The sequence below is a fragment of the Triticum urartu genome, chromosome 7 (genome assembly GCF_003073215.2).
Source record: "Triticum urartu cultivar G1812 chromosome 7, Tu2.1, whole genome shotgun sequence".
Taxonomy (NCBI): domain Eukaryota; kingdom Viridiplantae; phylum Streptophyta; class Magnoliopsida; order Poales; family Poaceae; genus Triticum; species Triticum urartu.
In genome coordinates, this window is record NC_053028.1 from 451,535,424 (window position 1) to 451,553,662 (window position 18,239).

The 18,239-nt window shown below is 47.6% G+C and overlaps 1 pseudogene; it reads right to left on the reverse strand.

Annotated features, from left to right (window-relative positions):
- Window positions 1-474: 474 nt before the first annotated feature.
- On the reverse strand, window positions 475-2,869 carry LOC125518931 (annotated as a pseudogene).
- Between the last annotated feature and the right edge of the window lie 15,370 nt (window positions 2,870-18,239).

The following is an 18,239-nucleotide window of genomic DNA, read 5'->3' on the forward strand; positions in this document are numbered from 1 at the left end:
CATCTTTTGCGTAATGCAAGTGAAGTAAGTACACATGAAACTAAAAATGAATGAAAACATAACGTGAAGTAAAGTACACATACAACAATTCGAGGGAAACAAACATGGAGATAAATCTATAGAAGCCTACATAGGGATAATTCTATGGAAGAAAGTGAAGAATATCAACAAACCACTAACAAAAAAATGTACTACTTCAACATTAGATTGCAGAGCTTCTTGACCCATACATCGAGCTTCTATTATCTTCCTTTGTTGTAAAATGGAGTTTCAATTATCTATTTCAATCACAGTTCATCCTGATGATTGGTATGCGTGTTGCCAGAGGCAGGTTGGAGCGAGCAAATCCTCGCCTCTGCATACACCCTTCCCGTTCCAACAGAAATAGCCCTGTTCTGGCGCACAGTGCGACTCATGAGAGCAGATGCGTGTAGAACAATTAGCTCATAAGGACCATCATTGTTTAACCACTCATCAACAGATGCAGTGCCCTTCCATGGCGCAACCCTTCTGGACAATTTTTGTCCCTTGATGCCAAGCACCTGGTTGCTCCACTCGCTAGAGAAGATCCCGTCAGGGTCATACCTCTCCTTCACCTTGAGGAACTCGCCGGCCTTTGCGTACTTGGTGATGGCACCGTCGAAGGCAAAGTTGCGGTTCTTGCCCCAGTGTGTGACGGCATTGTACTTTCGCAAAGCCAGTTGTTCGAGCTCGTCGATTACATCATAATGCGCTCATGGCGTGCCTTCAGTGTAGCTCCGGTAGTAGGTGATGTCGAAGTCGACCGAGTCCTCCACCTTGCCGAGGTAAGTAGATGAGGCCCTGACATAGGACGAGCACACCCATCTTGGCGTCCAAACCACATAAGGCGCACGGGTTGAGGTCACAGAGTCGCCGCATGTCGGCAACCAACGCCGGAGCTTTGGAGAGCGCAACACTGAAGCCAGAGTTGTAGAAGAAGAAGCTCCGGATGCGTGGGTCCCACGGGCACGAGGAAAGGAGCCCGTCCTCCTTGCCGTCAATGCATGTCCCAGATGCCCGGATGCGGTGTTGGTACCCGACCATCGGGTATCCGGTGAAGAAAGAGCCGTCGTTCGTGAAGCCGTACCCCTGCAGCTTGAACGTCGCTGCGGGCACCAGCGCCGTCAGGCACCGTACGATGTCGTCACGGTCCTCCTCTAGGCGTTCCTCTGCGACTCTGGCATAAGCCCGAGCGTCGGGTTAGAGCGGAAACCGAGGTAGTTGTTGAGGCCATTGCCAGGCGACGAGACATCAACGCGGTCGTCCTCGCGGTAGATGACCTTGGCCTGCCGTGGCAGCCACGTCATGTCGCCAAACTTGTGCCGATCGGCCCACATAGCCACCTGTGCCACGAAGTCCAAGTCATCGCGCTCGACGAACGTGACCGACCGCTTGAACATTGGTTGCAGCTGCAGAGTAACCTTCATATGACACCAAAGAAGGGTTAGTTAACGGCAAAGTCCATTCTACATTTAAGCCGCCTGAGTTTTCGTTGCGTCTATGTCGACGCACTGAGCTGATCTAATCTCACCACATATAGACGTGAGAACCTACAGGTGGAGAAGTCGAATGGCTCAAGACCTAGACGAAACCTCACCGGAGAGAATGGGATTTTGCAAAAACCGTACGTGAACAAACAGCGACGGCTAATTAAATCCAATTAAAACCCATAGTTAAGTAAACTCGTCTTTCACTCCAAAGCAATAAGATGGTACTACTCCGTAGTGGTTAATCTCCATAGATGCAGCAGTTGATACATTTCACAGTACACACACACACCTATAGCCACGTAGGGTTCATACCTGTGAGACGACGCCAAGAACGCCGAGGGAGACCTTGGCCGCGTCGAGGTCTGGGTGTTTGTGGCCGAGCTCCCTGACCACAGCGAATCCTTGGCTCGCTGGCGCCGACGTCACGATCCTCATCCAGACCACGTACTCGTGCACGGCGCTGCCCTTTCCCCACAGCGAGCTCCCGTGCGCGCCCGTCGCGAGCAGCCCCCCGATGGTGAGGCCGTACCAGGACGGCGAGTGCGGCAGCGCCAGACCGGCCGCTGCGGGGCAAAATTGACAAATTTAACCTCAAAGCGAAAGTATTTCATAAACTAAACTGCTTTTGAAAATATTTCATACTGTTGACCCTTTTATGTAGCGCCAGACAACAAGGCGCTGCACTCTACTGTGCAACTCCTTACAGCTAGGCGCTGCACAGTGTAGTGCAACTCCTTAGAGCTAGGCGCTGCACAGCGTGGCGCCTAAGTGTTAGGCGTTGCACAGTAGAGTGTAGCGCCTTGCTGTCAGGCGCTGCACATTAAAGGCCAGCCGGGTGAAATACTTTCAAGAACAGTTTAGTTTGTGAAATAGTTTTGATCTAAGGTCAAATTTGTGCCTTTTGCCCCGCTGCGGCTGCGTGGATCACGTCCCAGAGCACCATGCCGCTCTCGACGGTCATCAGCACCTTGGCGGCGTCGACGCTCACCGCCCGGTTGAGCCGCTCCGTGCTGATGATCGTGCCGTCGCGGCCGCCCGGGCAGGCTAGCTTGGGGAAGCTGTGGGAGTGCCTGGTGGCCACCTTCACCTTGGCTTCACCTGGCGGCCACGAGCTCCCCTTCGGTGCGCGGGAACGTAGCGTTGGCTGCGCGGCAGATGGTGCGGTCCGGGAAAGAGCCATACACGTAGGTGATGGTGCCAGTCGGACATGCCACGGGCACAAACCACTCCGGCGGAGGGCTGGAGCCAGCGCGGCTCAAAAGGAGGCCCAGGAGGAGAACGGGCCGGAAGCAACGACCTAGCTGCCATTGCTGTTGTAAGTTAGGAAGAGGAGGATTGCATGCACCGATAATTCTCATTGATCATGTATTAAGCACATATATAGGTATAAGGGCTGCGAGATCTCAACCGTATCCGCTATATAGGGATATGATCGGGAGATATCGCTAAGCTAGAAAGTAAATACAAAAGATCCTAGACGCCAGATATAAATGCAATGACAACCGTGCTTACCCCCCCCCCCCCCGCGCGCAGTTGAAGCATCGCCGGAGACGCAAAGACTGGACCGAAAACCATCGAAACTCAAGGTAGGTAGTCCCTTCGTCATGACATCGACGAACTGTTGATCGATGGGTACATGCAAGACTCGAACACGACCAAGTGCAACGTGCTCCCGGATAAAGTGAATGTCGAGCTCAATATGCTTCATCCGACGATGATGAACAGGGTTGGTGGAAAGGTAGACCGCGGAGACGTTGTCACAATAGACAATCATGGCCTTGGGAACCTCACATAGCAACTCCTGAAGCAGCTGTGTAGCCAGGAGCACTCCGCGACGGCGTTGGCCACAACCCTGTACTCGGCCTCGGCGCTCGATCGTGAAACCGTGGGTTGTCATTTAGACGACCACGAGATTAGAGTGGGCCAAAGGTAGACGCAGTAGCCGGAGGTAGAGCGCCGAGTGTCGGGGCACCCAGCCAAGTCGGTGTCGGAGTAGGCGACGAGGTCGGTGTTGGAGGAAGCCGTCAGGGTGAGACCCATAGGCATGGTGCCACGTATATACCGGAGAATATGTTTCACCAGAACCCAATGAGTGTCACGGGGGGCGTTCATGTGAAGGCACTATCGATGTTAAAACTGGCAAATCTCGGGTAGGGGGCCCGAAGCTGTGAGTCTAAGGATCAATGGTAACAAGGAACAATGGGGACACAGTGTTTACCCAGGTTCGGGCCCTCTTTAAGGACGTAAAATCCTATGTCCTGCTTGATTGTATTCGATGAGTATAGGGGTTACAAGAGTCGATCTACCTCGAGATTGTAATGGCCAAACCCTAGCTGTCCAGCCTATGATTGTTCTGATAGCCACTACGAACTAAACCATTCAGTTTATATACACACCGGAGGGGCCTAGGGTTGTACAGAATCGGTTTGCAGAGGAAGGAAATAGTACATCCGGACACCAAACTTGCCGCCCACGCATATAGGAGCCCTACCCGGACACGGGGGATAGTCTTCTGTTTTGTCTTCACGGCCCATCAGTCTGGCCGATATCGAATAGACCGGACACCCGAGGCCCCCCTAATCCAGCACTCTCTCTGTAGCCCCTGAACTTGCCTTCAATGACGATGTAGTATCCGGCTTATGTCTTCGGCTTTGGAAGGCGGGTTCTTCATCATACTCCGGATTGATAATAGTCCGGTCTTGACCTCCATGTTCTGCCTTTATGATTCCTTCCTATCGTTGCCTCGATTTCCATGCGCCGGGTGAATGCGAATGGTCCATAATATTTTTTTACAAATAAGCCCCTTACCACGCAAGGGCGGCATCTATATAAGGATGTTAGATCCCCAAATGCCATCCACATTGCGTAAAGATCATCAGAGCCAACCACGAAAAACTTCAAAACATGGTAGTGCCCTTAGCTCTTCCTCGCGCCCTCATGACCCTCAAGCAGGTGATTGGCGAAGCTGCTCCGTCTCTCACCTCTAGCTGAATCGACTTCAGACGCAGGGATATCTACCTCCCGCAGATCTAGTCCCTGTGCGGGCGGGATTGGCCTTGATTGGCAATGACGTGCTAGCAGAGAATTTCCCCAACCCCAACAAGGAGGAGAGGGTGTGCTTCGTCTCGTTTCTTCTGAGGGGCTTAGGATTCCCGATTCCCCCCTTCCTCAGGGGTCTATTGGAATTCTACGGGATCTAGCTACACAACCTTACACCAGGTTCTATCCTGCACATATCAGGTTTTGTCGTTCTCTGGGAACTGTTCTTAGGCTATGAGGCTCATTTTGAACTATGGAGAAAGTTCTTTTGCCTCGTCCCTCGTCATCAAGGGGGTTCTATATTTGAAGTGGGCGGCGCCGAAGTATGTCATATAGCCGGATCAGGTTACCTTGTCGGAACTCCCAAAAAGGGATCCGAAGAATGGACTTCGGAATGGTTTTATATTGAGGATGTTCCCCTTCCGGACCCAGTTCGACGTGGAATTCCCAAATTCTCCAGCGCTCCTTTGAAGAAACGCCTCAACTAGCGCCCCCGGGGACCCAAGCAAGAGGACAGTGCAGAAGTAATGAGGCTGGTCAGCAAGGTCAGGTTACTTGCCCATTACGAACTCTCGATAGTCGAAGTCATGGCCGTCGCGATAAAACGATGCATTCAGCCCCTTCAATCTAGAGTAACCCCTTTATGGTATTACAATGGAGAGGACGACGCATCCCGTTATAAGCGCGAGGGCCGGATACCCCAGCCGCTCTGGCGGCCATTCTAGTAGATCTTTATAAAGGGGAGAAAGAAGAATTCGCCCATTTAAATTGTGGGGAAGGTTTCTCCATGTATAACCCGATTGAATGGGTAAGTTTTTGATTATCAACATTGTACTGCCTCATTATCGAGGTATGCTAACCGAATTGTTCTGGTCATCTTAAAACAGACATGGAGGAAGGTGGTCGCAAATATTCATTGCCCCTCCCCACAACCAGAGGACTATGGTCGCAACGAGGACCCCGGCTCCCGCGAAGATCCATATATTTATAGAGTTTGATGATGGAGTGTTTTATCAAGCGAGCCTTGATGGCTTGGAAGTGGCTATTATGGCCGACTACCCCGACCTCCTCCCTTTCTCCAATGTAAGTATTCGGAGATCATCCTCAAAAAGGAACCCCCACTTGCGTCTCACCCATCACACTGAATCGTGCTTCATAGGATTGGCGCTCAGTGAGCCGCACCCCATCAAGGGCGGCCCCTAGGAAGGTAGCATCTACGCAGGGTGAGCCTTCAAAATGAAAGGAAATCGGGAGTGCCGTCGAGCCCCCTCCTTCATCAAAGAGGTATAACCTTTAATATATGCCTAGGCATAAGACCAGATTGTCATATTTCTCCTCCCATCTTATTTCAGGAGGAGCACACGGCGAACCATGTCCAAAGTCCCAGTTAACCGATCATCAGCTAATCTGGCGCCAGGCTCATCAACCAAGACAAGAGCCAGTACGGATGCAGCGCCAGCTCATCCACCTCATGAGGATTCAAATGACGTATCTTTCACAAATTCCGAAGTGGAGAGCGTGATGAATCATCGACGACTGAAAGAGACTATGCGCGCTCCAATTTTTACTGAGCAGGAATTTACTGCCCTCAGCACGTGGATGCATATATCCGAGCCGCCCGGGACGGACTTGTTGGAGCTGCTCACCTGTTTTCAAAAGATATGTAGGTAATGGTTTGTGCAATTTTATGCCAGTAGCCCCTGAGACTTGAAGCGGTTTAGACCAACCAATTTAAGGATCGTTATGACCGCAGGTTCTCAAAGAGAAGAACAACGCGTTGTCCCAAGAGCTTGAAATGAGCCGGACAAAGCTAAATGCCGCCACCACAGAGCTAGAGGAGATGAAGAAAGTCACGACGACCACTGAGCAAAAGAACAAACTGGAGGAGGAAAAGTATAAGCAAGCCAAAGAGATAAAGAGCTTAAAGGCTCAATTATCGGACGCACAAAAAGAGAATAAAAAGTTGAAAGGCGGCATACTCGGTATGACCTTTGAACCATCCAGAGGAATCATATTATCCCATAATTCGGAGTGTTATAATGCTGTTCTTGCAGGTCTGTTAACCGGGTGTCCTGAAGAGGAAGTATCCGGATTCCGAGGCGACGTTCTAAAAGAGTTTTCCATAGTGCATGAGCGGGCCCGGAAAGCCATGAAGAGTATGGTCAAAGCCTTATGGCCATCTGATGCCCCTCCAGAAAGTATGGAGGGGTTGGCGAACCTGTTCAAAGGTGCCTGATGCCGTTTGGAGCTATGGAAGGCCTCAGCATGCCGGGAAGGTGCATGGGAAGCATGGGCGATGGTGAAAACGCGCTACACCGGGCTCGATCCGAATCATATGGCCCGAGTTGGACCTCAGGGACCAGACGGAAAAGAGATTCCCGTGAACTTGGTGTATGCCCAAGTGATGATAGTTACGAAATATTCGCAAGAAGACTGTAGTTTAGGCAGTCTTATAGATGTCATAGATAAAGATAGGCATCCAGTTCGATTTATCAATGTACTTTATTATCGAACTTATCTCCAACCGAACTTGTCAAAATTTGTCATCGCAGGCCTTCGGCTTCAACCTCTGAACCAAGAAGTTGGAGTGTTTTCGGATACCATGTTGGAATGTGATAAACATTCATTATGTCTGGAAACAGGCAATCCGGTCATATTGCTCAAACAGACAAAATTTGTTCGGGGAGTTATGTTATATTACTATTTAACGTAAGAAACATCTTCCAGGGAAAATAGTTCCGTTAAGGTTTCCTTTCCTTGGGCCGGCATGCCTAATTATGCATGCCTAGGCTTTGATTCGAAAGATAGAATTACGGGCAGCATGTCCCTTATTTGTGAGAAGAATTACATAAATGTAAGTAATCTATCATTATTTGCCGACCAATTATTACCTTAAGAACGCTAGCTTTTGGCTTCACCCGTCTGAGGTACAGATCCTGATTACCTGGTTGTAACAATCACAGAGGTGCTTCCTTTACACCCTAGCCAAACAATCGGGAACGTAGGGTATAAACACAGGAGCGAGGCAACCCAGCTTGGCAAAAACTTAAGTCATAGAGGTGCATATAATGGCAAAAAGTGTATGGAACAAACGATGTAAACAATGTAAGCCACAAGCTTTTAATAATAAACTTCGTCAAAGAAGCCCCCGGTTATAGTGGGGTGTATACATTTAAAGATGTGTACCCCTAATAGTTCGGTAGATCTGAACATACCATGGGATACGAAAATAAAAAATAAAAAAGGAGAGCAGAAAAAGGGACCTAGTCAAAGTTAAAAAGGTGCTACCGAACTATCTGTAGAATCGTTGGAGCCGAGCAGCACTCCATGGATTCGTCTCAAGGCGATTATCCGATGCATTACGAAGGCGATAGGCTCCTCCAGTGAGAACTTCATCTATGATGAAGGGGCCCTCCAATCTTGGTTTGAGCTTATCCTTCTTCTCTGGGAGACGCAAGACGAGGTCACCAACATTATAAGTCTTGGCCCGCACTTCTCTGCTTTGGTATTGCCTGGCTTGTTGTTGATGAAATGTGAAACGAGCTTGTGCAATATCGCCCTCCTCTTCAAGCCCGTCTAGGTCGTCCTGTCGATCGAGCTCGGCTTCTCGCTCTTCGTACATGCGCACTCGAGGTGAGTCATGAATAATGTCGTAGGTCAGTGTTGGAAATATGCCCTAGAGGCAATAATAAATTGGTTATTATTATATTTCCTTGTTCATGATAATCGTTTATTATCCATGCTATAATTGTATTGATAGGAAACTCAGATACATGTGTGGATACATAGACAACACCATGTCCCTAGTGAGCCTCTAGTTGACTAGCTCGTTGATCAATAGATGGTTACGGTTTCCTGACCATGGACATTGGATGTCGTTGATAACGGGATCACATCATTAGGAGAATGATGTGATGGACAAGACCCAATCCTAAGCCTAGCACAAAGATCGTGTAGTTCGTGTGCTAAAGCTTTTCTAATGTCAAGTATCATTTCCTTAGACCATGAGATTGTGCAACTCCCGGATACCGTAGGAATGCTTTGGGTGTATCAAACGTCACAACGTAACTGGGTGACTATAAAGGTGCACTACAGGTATCTCCGAAAGTGTCTGTTGGGTTGGCACGAATCGAGACTGGGATTTGTCACTCCGTGTAAGCGGAGAGGTATCTCTGGGCCCACTCGGTAGGACATCATCATATGCGCAATGTGACCAAGGAGTTGATCACGGGATGATGTGTTACGGAACGAGTAAAGAGACTTGCCGGTAACGAGATTGAACAAGGTATAGGATACCGACGATCGAATCTCGGGCAAGTACAATACCGCTAGACAAAGGGAATTGTATACGGGATTGATTAAGTCCTTGACATCGTGGTTCATCCGATGAGATCATCGTGGAACATGTGGGAGCCAACATGGGTATCCAGATCCCGCTGTTGGTTATTGACCGGAGAACGTCTCGTCATGTCTGCATGTCTCCCGAACCCGTAGGGTCTACACACTTAAGGTTCGGTGACGCTAGGGTTATAGAGATATTAGTATGCGGTAACCCGAAAGTTGTTCGGAGTCCCGGATGAGATCCCGGACGTCACGAGGAGTTCCGGAATGGTCCGGAGGTAAAGAATTATATATAGGAAGTGCTATTTCGGCCATCGGGACAAGTTTCGGGGTCACCGGTATTGTACCGGGACCACCGGAAGGGTCCCGGGGGTCCACCGGGTGGGGCCACCTGCCCCGGGGGCCACATGGGCTGTAGGGGTGTGCCTTGGCCTATATGGGCCAAGGGCACCAGCCCCAAGAAGGCCCATGCGCCAAGAGAGAGAAAAAAAGGGAGAGTCCTAAAGGGGGAAGGCACCTCCGAGGTGCCTTGGGGAGGATGGACTCCTCCCCACCCTTGGCCGCACCCTTCCTTGGAGGAAGGGGCAAGGGCTGCGCCTACCCCTCTCCCTTGGCCCTATATATAGTGGGGAAAAAGGAGGAGCAAACCAATCTAAGGCCTGGCGCCTCCCTCTCCCTCCCGTGACACATCTCCCTCCTCCCGCAGCGCTTAGCGAAGCCCTGTTGGAATCCCGCTACTTCCACCACGCCGTCGTGCTGTTGGATCTCCATCAACCTCTCCCTCCTCCTTGCTAGATCAAGGCATGGGAGACGTCTCCGTTCCGTACGTGTGTTGAACGCGGAGGTGCCGTCCGTTCGGCGCTAGGATCATCGGTGATTTGAATCACGACGAGTACGACTCCATCAACCCCGTTCTCTTGAACGCTTCCGCGCGCGATCTACAAGGGTATGTAGATCCAGTCCTCCCTCGTTGCTAGATGACTCCATAGATTGATCTTGGTGACACGTAGGAAAATTTTGAATTTCTGCTACGTTCCCCAACAGTGGCATCATGAGCTAGGTCTATGCGTAGATTCTATGCACGAGTAGAACACAAAGTAGTTGTGGGCCTTGATTTTGTTCAATATGCTTGCCGTTACTAGTCTTATCTTGATTCGGCAGCATCGTGGGATGAAGCGGCCCGGACCAACCTTACACGTACTCTTACGTGAGACCGGTTCCACCGACAAACATGCACTAGTTGCATAAGGTGGCTAGCGGGTGTCTGTCTCTCCCACTTTAGTCGGATCGGATTCGATGAAAAGGGTCCTTATGAAGGGTAAATAGCAATTGGCATATCACATTGTGGTCTTTGCGTAGGTAAGAAACGTTCTTGCTAGAAACCCATAGCAGCCACGTAAAACATGCAACAACAATTAGAGGACGTCTAACTTGTTTTTGCAGGGTATGCTATGTGATGTGATATGGCCAAAAGGATGTGATGAATGATATATGTGATAGATTGATCATGTTCTTGTCAAGGGAATCACGACTTGCATGTCGATGATGAGACAACTTCAAGAAGACACGATGATGGAGATCATGATGATGGAGATCATGGTGTCATACCGGTGACAAGATGATCATGGAGCCCCAAGATGGAGATCAAAGGAGCTATATGATATTGGCCATATCATGTCACTATTATTTGATTGCATATGATGTTTATCATGTTTATACATCTTATTTTCTTAGAACGACGGTAGTAAATAAGATGATCCCTCATTAAAATTTCAAGAAGTGTTCTCCCCTAACTGTGCACCGTTGCTACAGTTCGTCGTTTCGAAGCACGCCGTGATGATCGGGTGTGATAGATCCTTACGTTCACATACAACGGGTGTTGACGAGCCTAGCATGTACAGACATGGCCTCGGAACACAGCAAAAACACTTGGGGTTAACTTGACGAGCCTAGCATGTACAGACATGGCCTCGGAACACAGAGACCGAAAGGTCGAGCATGAGTCGTATGGTAGATACGATCAACATGATGATGTTCACCGACGTTGACTAGTCCATCTAACGTGATGATCGGACACGGCCTAGTTCACTCGGATCATGTAATCACTTAGATGACTAGAGGGATGTCTATTTAAGTGGGAGTTCATAAGATGAACTTAATTATTCTAAACATAGTCAAAAGGATTTTGCAAATTATGTCGTAGCTCGCGCTTTAGTTCTACTGTTTTAGTTATGTTCCTAGAGAAAAAAAAATTAGTTGAAAGTTGATAGTAGCAATTATGCGGACTAGGTCCGTAAACTAAGGATTGTCCTCATTGCTTCATAGAAGGCTTATGTCCTTAATGCACCGCTCGGTGTGTTGAACCTCGAACGTCGTCTGTGGATGTTGCGAACATCTGACATACACGTTTTGATAACTACGTGATAGTTCAGTTGAACGGTTTAGAGTTGAGGCACCGAAGACGTTTTTGAAACATCGCAAAACATATGAGATGTTTTGAGGGCTGAAATTGGGATTTCAGGCTCGTGCCCACGTCAAGAGGTATAAGACCTCCGACGATTTTCTTAGCCTGCAAACTAAGGAGAAAAGCTCAATTGTTGAGCTTGTGCTCAGATTGTCTGAGTACAACAATCATTTGAATCGAGTGGGAGTTGATCTTCCAGATGAGATAGTGATGTTTCTTCGAAGTTATTACCACCAAGCTGCTTGAGCTTCGTGATGAACTATAATATATCAGGGACATATATGATGATCCTTGAGATATTCGCGATGTTTGACACCACAAAAGTAGAAATCAAGAAGGAGCATCAATTGTTGATGATTGGTGAAACCACTAGTTTCAAGAAGGGCAAGGGCAAGAAGGGATACTTCATGAAACGGCAATTCAGCTGCTGCTCTAGTGAAGAAACCCAAGGTTGAACCCAAACCCGAGACTAAGTGCTTCTGTAATAAGGGGAACAGCCACTGGAGCAGAATTACCCTAGATACTTGGAAGATGAGAAGGCTGGAAAGGTCGATCGAAGTATATTGGATATACATTGTGTTGATGTGTACTTTACTAGTACTCCTAGTAGCACCAGGGTATTAGATACCGGTTCGGTTGCTAAGTGTTAGTAACTCGAAATAAAAGCTACGGAACAAACGGAGACTAGCTAAAGGTGAGCTGACGATATGTGTTGGAAGTGTTCTCAATGTTGATATGATCAAGCATCGTCCGCTCCCTCTACCATCAAGATTGGTGTTTGCGTTGAGCATAGATATGATTGGATTATGTCTATCGCAATGCGGTTATTCATTTAAGGAGAATAATGGTTAATCTGTTTATTTGAATAATACCTTCAAATGGTCTTACACCTAAAATGAATGGTTTATTGAATCTCGATCGTAGTGATACACATGTTCATGCCAAAAGATAGTAATGATAGTACCACCTACTTGTGGCACTGCCACGTAAGTCATATCGGTATAAAACGCATGAAGAAGCTCCATGTTGATGGATCTTTGGACTCACTCATTTTTGAAAAGTTTGAGACATGCGAACCATGTCTATTGGTGTGTATGCATGAAGAAACTCCATGCAAATGGACCGTTTGGACTCACTTGATTTTGAATCACTTGAGGCATGCAAATCATACCACATGGGCAAGATGACTGAAAGCCTCGGTTTCAGTAAAATGGAACTAGAAAGCAAATTGTTGGAAGTAATACATTTTGATGTGTGCAGTCCAATGAATGCTGAGGCATGTAGTGGATATCGTTATGTTCTTTCTTCACAGATGATTTGAGTAGATGTTGAGTACATTTACTTGATGAATCACGAGTCTGAATTATTGAAAGGTTCAAGTAATTTCAGTGTGAAGTTGAAAGATCGTCATGACAAGAGGATAAAAGATCTATGATATGATCATAGAGATGAATATCTGAATTACGAGTTTGGCACAAAATTAAGACATTGTGGAAATCGTTTCACAACTAATACAGCCTGGAACACCATAGTGTGATGGTGTGTCCGAACATCATAACTGCACCCTATTGGATATGATGCATACCATGATGTCTCTTATCGAATTACCACAATAGTTTATGGGTTAAGAATTAGAGACAACCACATTCACTTTAAATAGGGCACCACGTAATTCCGATGAGATGACACCGTATGAACTATGGTTTAGAGAAACCTAACCTGTCATTTCTTAAAAGTTTGGGGCTGCGACGCTTATGTGAAAAAGTTTCAGGCCGATAAGCTCGAACCCAAAGCGGATAAATGCATCTTCATAGGACAACCCAAAAACAGTTGGGTATACCTTCTGTCTCAGATCCGAAAGCAATAAAGGATTGTTTCTAGAATCGGGTCCTTTCTCGAGGAAAAGTTTCTCTCGAAAGAATTGAGTGGGAGGATGGTGGAGACTTGATGAGGTTGTTGAACCGTTACTTCAACTAGTGTATAGCAGGGCACAAAGAGTTGTTCCTGTGGCACCTACACCAATTGAAGTGGAAGCTTATGATATTGATCATGAGACTTCAGATCAAGTCACTACCAAACATCGTAGGATGACAAGGATGCGTACTACTTCAGAGTGGTACGTGACCCTGTCTTGGAAGTCATGTTGCTAGACAACAATGAACCTACGAGCTATGGAGAAGCGATGGTGGGCCCGGATTCCGATAAATGGCTCGAGGCCATATAATCCGAGAGAGGATCCATGTATGAAAACAAAGTGTAGACTTTGGAAGAACTACTTGATGGTCGTAAGGCTGTTGAGTGTAGATGGATTTTAAAAGGAAGACGGACAATGATGGTAAATGTCACCATTAAGAAAGCTCGACTTGTCGTTAAGATGTTTTCTGACAAGTTCAAGGAGTTGACTACGGTGAGATTTTCTCACTTGTAGCGATGCTAAGAGTCTGTTGGAATCATATTAGCAGTCACTGCATTATTTATGAAATCTTGCAGATAGGATGTCAAAACATTGTTTCCTCGACGATTTTCTTGAGGAAAGGTTGTATATGATACAACCGGAAGGTTTTTGTCAATCCTGAAAGATGCTAATAAGTATGCAAAGCTCCAGCAATCCTTCTAAGGACTGGAGTAAGCATCTCGGAGTTGGAATGTATGCTTTGATGATGATCAAAGATTTTGGGTTTATACAAAGTTTATGAGAAACTTGTATTTCCAAAGAAGTGAGTGGAAGCACTATAGAATTTCTGATAAGTATATGTTGACATATTGTTGATCAGAAATGACGTAGAATTTCTGGAAATCATATAGGGTTATTTGGAAAGTGTTTTTCAATGGAAAGCCTGGATTAAGCTACTTGAACATTGGGCATCAAGATCTATAAGGATAGATCAAAACGCTTAATGGTACTTTCAAATGAGCACATACCTTGACATGATCTTGAAGGTGTTCAAGATGGATCAGTCAAAGAAGGACTTCTTGCCTGAGTTGTAAGGTATGAAGTTAAGACTTAAAGCTCGACCACGGCAGAATAGAAAGGACGAAGGTCGTCCCCTATGCTTAAGACATAGGCTCTACAGTATGCTATGCTGTGTGCCGCACCTGAAGTGTGCCTTGCCATGAGTCAGTCAAGGGGTACAAGAGTGATCCAAGAACGGATCACAGGACAGTGGTCAAAGTTATCCTTAGTAACTAGTGGACTAAGGAATTTTCTCGATTATGGAGGTGGTAAAAGAGTTCGTCGTAAAGGGTTACGCCGATGCAAACTTTGACACTAATCTAGAGTATTCTGAGTAGTAAACTGGATTCGTATAGTAGAACAGTTATTTGGAATAGCTCCAAATAGAACGTGGTAGCTGCATCTAGGAGATGACATAGAGATTTGTGAAGCACACACGGATCTGAAAGGTTCAGACCCGTTGACTAAAACCTCTCTCACAAGCAACATGATCAAACCCAGAACTCATTGAGTGTTAATCACATAGTGATGTGAACTAGATTATTGACTCTAGTAAACTCTTTGGGTGTTAGTCACATGGGGATGTGACCTTGAGTGTTAATCACATGACGATGTGAACTAGATTATTGACTCTAGTGCAAGTGGGAGACTGTTGGAAATATGCCCTAGAGGCAATAATAAATTGGTTATTATTATATTTCCTTGTTCATGATAATCGTTTATTATCCATGCTATAATTGTATTGATAGGAAACTCAGATACATGTGTGGATACATAGACAACACCATGTCCCTAGTGAGCCTCTAGTTGACTAGATCGTTGATCAATAGATGGTTACGGTTTCCTGACCATGGACATTGGATGTCGTTGATAACGGGATCACATCATTAGGAGAATGATGTGATGGACAAGACCCAATCCTAAGCCTAGCACAAAGATCGTGTAGTTCGTGTGCTAAAGCTTTTCTAATGTCAAGTATCATTTCCTTAGACCATGAGATTGTGCAACTCCCGGATACCGTAGGAATGCTTTGGGTGTATCAAACGTCACAACGTAACTGGGTGACTATAAAGGTGCACTACAGGTATCTCCAAAAGTGTCTGTTGGGTTGGCACGAATCGAGACTGGGATTTGTCACTCCGTGTAAGCGGAGAGGTATCTCTGGGCCCACTCGGTAGGACATCATCATATGCGCAATGTGACCAAGGAGTTGATCACGGGATGATGTGTTACGAAACGAGTAAAGAGACTTGCCGGTAATGAGATTGAACAAGGTATAGGGATACCGACGATCGAATCTCGGGCAAGTACAATACCGCTAGACAAAGGGAATTGCATACGGGATTGATTAAGTCCTTGACATCGTGGTTCATCCGATGAGATCATCGTGGAACATGTAGGAGCCAACATGGGTATCCAGATCCCGCTGTTGGTTATTGACCGGAGAACGTCTCGGTCATGTCTGCATGTCTCCCGAACCCGTAGGGTCTACACACTTAAGGTTCGGTGACGCTAGGGTTATAGAGATATTAGTATGCGGTAACCCGAAAGTTGTTCGGAGTCCCGGATGAGATCCTGGACGTCACGAGGAGTTCCGGAATGGTCCGGAGGTAAATAATTATATATAGGAAGTGCTATTTCGGCCATCGGGACAAGTTTCGGGGTCATCAGTATTGTACCGGGACCACCGGAAGGGTCCGGGGGGTCCACCGGGTGGGGCCACCTGCCCCCGGGGGCCACATGGGCTGTAGGGGGTGTGCCTTGGCCTATATGGGCCAAGGGCACCAGCTCCAAGAGGCCCATGCGCCAAGAGAGAGAAAAAAAGGGAGAGTCCTAAAGGGGGAAGGCACCTCCGAGGTGCCTTGGGGAGGATGGACTCCTCCCCACCCTTGGCCGCACCCTTCCTTGGAGGAAGGGGCAAGGGCTGCGCCTCCCCCTCTCCCTTGGCCCTATATATAGTGGGGAAAAAGGAGGAGCAAACCAATCTAAGGCCTGGCGCCTCCCTCTCCCTCCCGTGACACATCTCCCTCCTCCCGCAGCGCTTAGCGAAGCCCTGTTGGAATCCCGCTACTTCCACCACGCCGTCGTGCTGTTGGATCTCCATCAACCTCTCCCTCCTCATTGCTGGATCAAGGCGTGGGAGACGTCTCCGTTCCGTACGTGTGTTGAACGCGGAGGTGCCGTCCGTTCGGCGCTAGGATCATCGGTGATTTGAATCACGACGAGTACGACTCCATCAACCCCGTTCTCTTGAACGCTTCCGCGCGCGATCTACAAGGGTATGTAGATCCACTCCTCCCTCGTTGCTAGATGACTCCATAGATTGATCTTGGTGACACGTAGGAAAATTTTGAATTTCTGCTACGTTCCCCAACAGGCAGGACACCTTCTTTGCCGTACACCATGAAGAAATGTGTATATCTGGTTATTCGGTTAGGTGTAGTCTGTAGCCCCCTAGAGTACAGAATCAAGTTGCAAGTTCCTCAACCCAATGCTTATCCGACTCCCGTAGGGAGTGCACTAGTCAGGGTTTAATGCCGCTCATTATCAGGCCATTAGCCCGTTCAACCTGACCGTTTGTTTGAGGGTGGTAGACGGATGCATTGTCGAGTTTAATGCCCAAGTTAGCACACCAGTTTTTCACCTTCTTAGCTATAAAATTGGAGCCATTATCAGTGATGATGCTGTGCGGGACACCATAGCGGTGTACCACGCCGGATATAAAGTCACTCACTGGTCCTACTTCAGCTGTTTTTACTGGTTTGGCCTCTATCCACTTAGTGAATTTATCCACCATAACCAGTAAATAATTCTTTTTGTAGCTTCCCCCTTTAAGGGGTCCGACCATATCGAACCCCCAGACCGCGAAGGGCCAAGTGATGGGGATTGTTCTTAAGGCAGTGGGAGGCATATGACTTTGATTGGCGAAAAGCTGACATCCCACACAACGTTGGACAAGGGCTTGCGCATCTGCTCGGGCCATTGGCCAGAAAAACGCAGTATGGATGGCCTTGCTTAAGAGGGCCCGAGCTGCGGCATGATGGCCGCCTAGACCAGCGTGTATTTCAGCCAAGAGTTGTCGTCCCTCCTTTTTCAGAGATGCACCTTTGGAGAACTCCGGTAGTACTTTTCTTGTACATTTCACCTTCATGAACTTTGTAGGCTTTAGAACGCCGAACTATGCGATGGGCCTAATTTTGATCATCAGGAAGCTCCTGCCTGTTAAGGTAGGCCAGGAAGGGTTCGGTCCATGGAGCAATAACGGCCATGATCTCATGAGAAGAGGGTGTTATTTCGGTATCCAAACCCCTGATGATATCGGTATTGTGCTCGACTGCTGGGGGCGTGATCAGGTCCATACTGGCATCTCCGATCTCGTCCTACCATACCACAGATGGCTTAAAGAGCCTTTCCACAAAGGTGTTAGGCAGGACGGGGTCGCGCTTAGCGCCCATGCGAGCAAGTACGTCCGCTGCCTGGTTACTGTCTCGAGCGACGTGATGAAATTCAGGCCCCTCGAACCGAGCTGATATTTTTAATACGGCGTTTCGATATGCCACCATTTTTGGATCTTTTGCATCAAACTGTCCATTTACCTAAGATATTGCGAGGTTTGAGGCGCCGCGCACCTCTAGGCGTTGTATGCCCATGGAGATAGCCATGCGAAGACCATGTAGAAGTGCCTCGTATTCTGCTGCATTATTGGAGTCCGTATACATGATTTGTAACACGTAGCGGACTGTGTCCCCCATAGGGGATGTCAAGATGACACCAGCCCCCAGTCCGGCTAGCATTTTAGAGCCGTCAAAGTACATGATCAAGTTGGAGTATGAACTATACTCTTTAGGGAGCTCGGCTTCCGTCCACTCGGTGACGAAGTCGGCCAACACCTGAGATTTAATAGCTCGGTGTGGCTTGTATGTTATTTCAA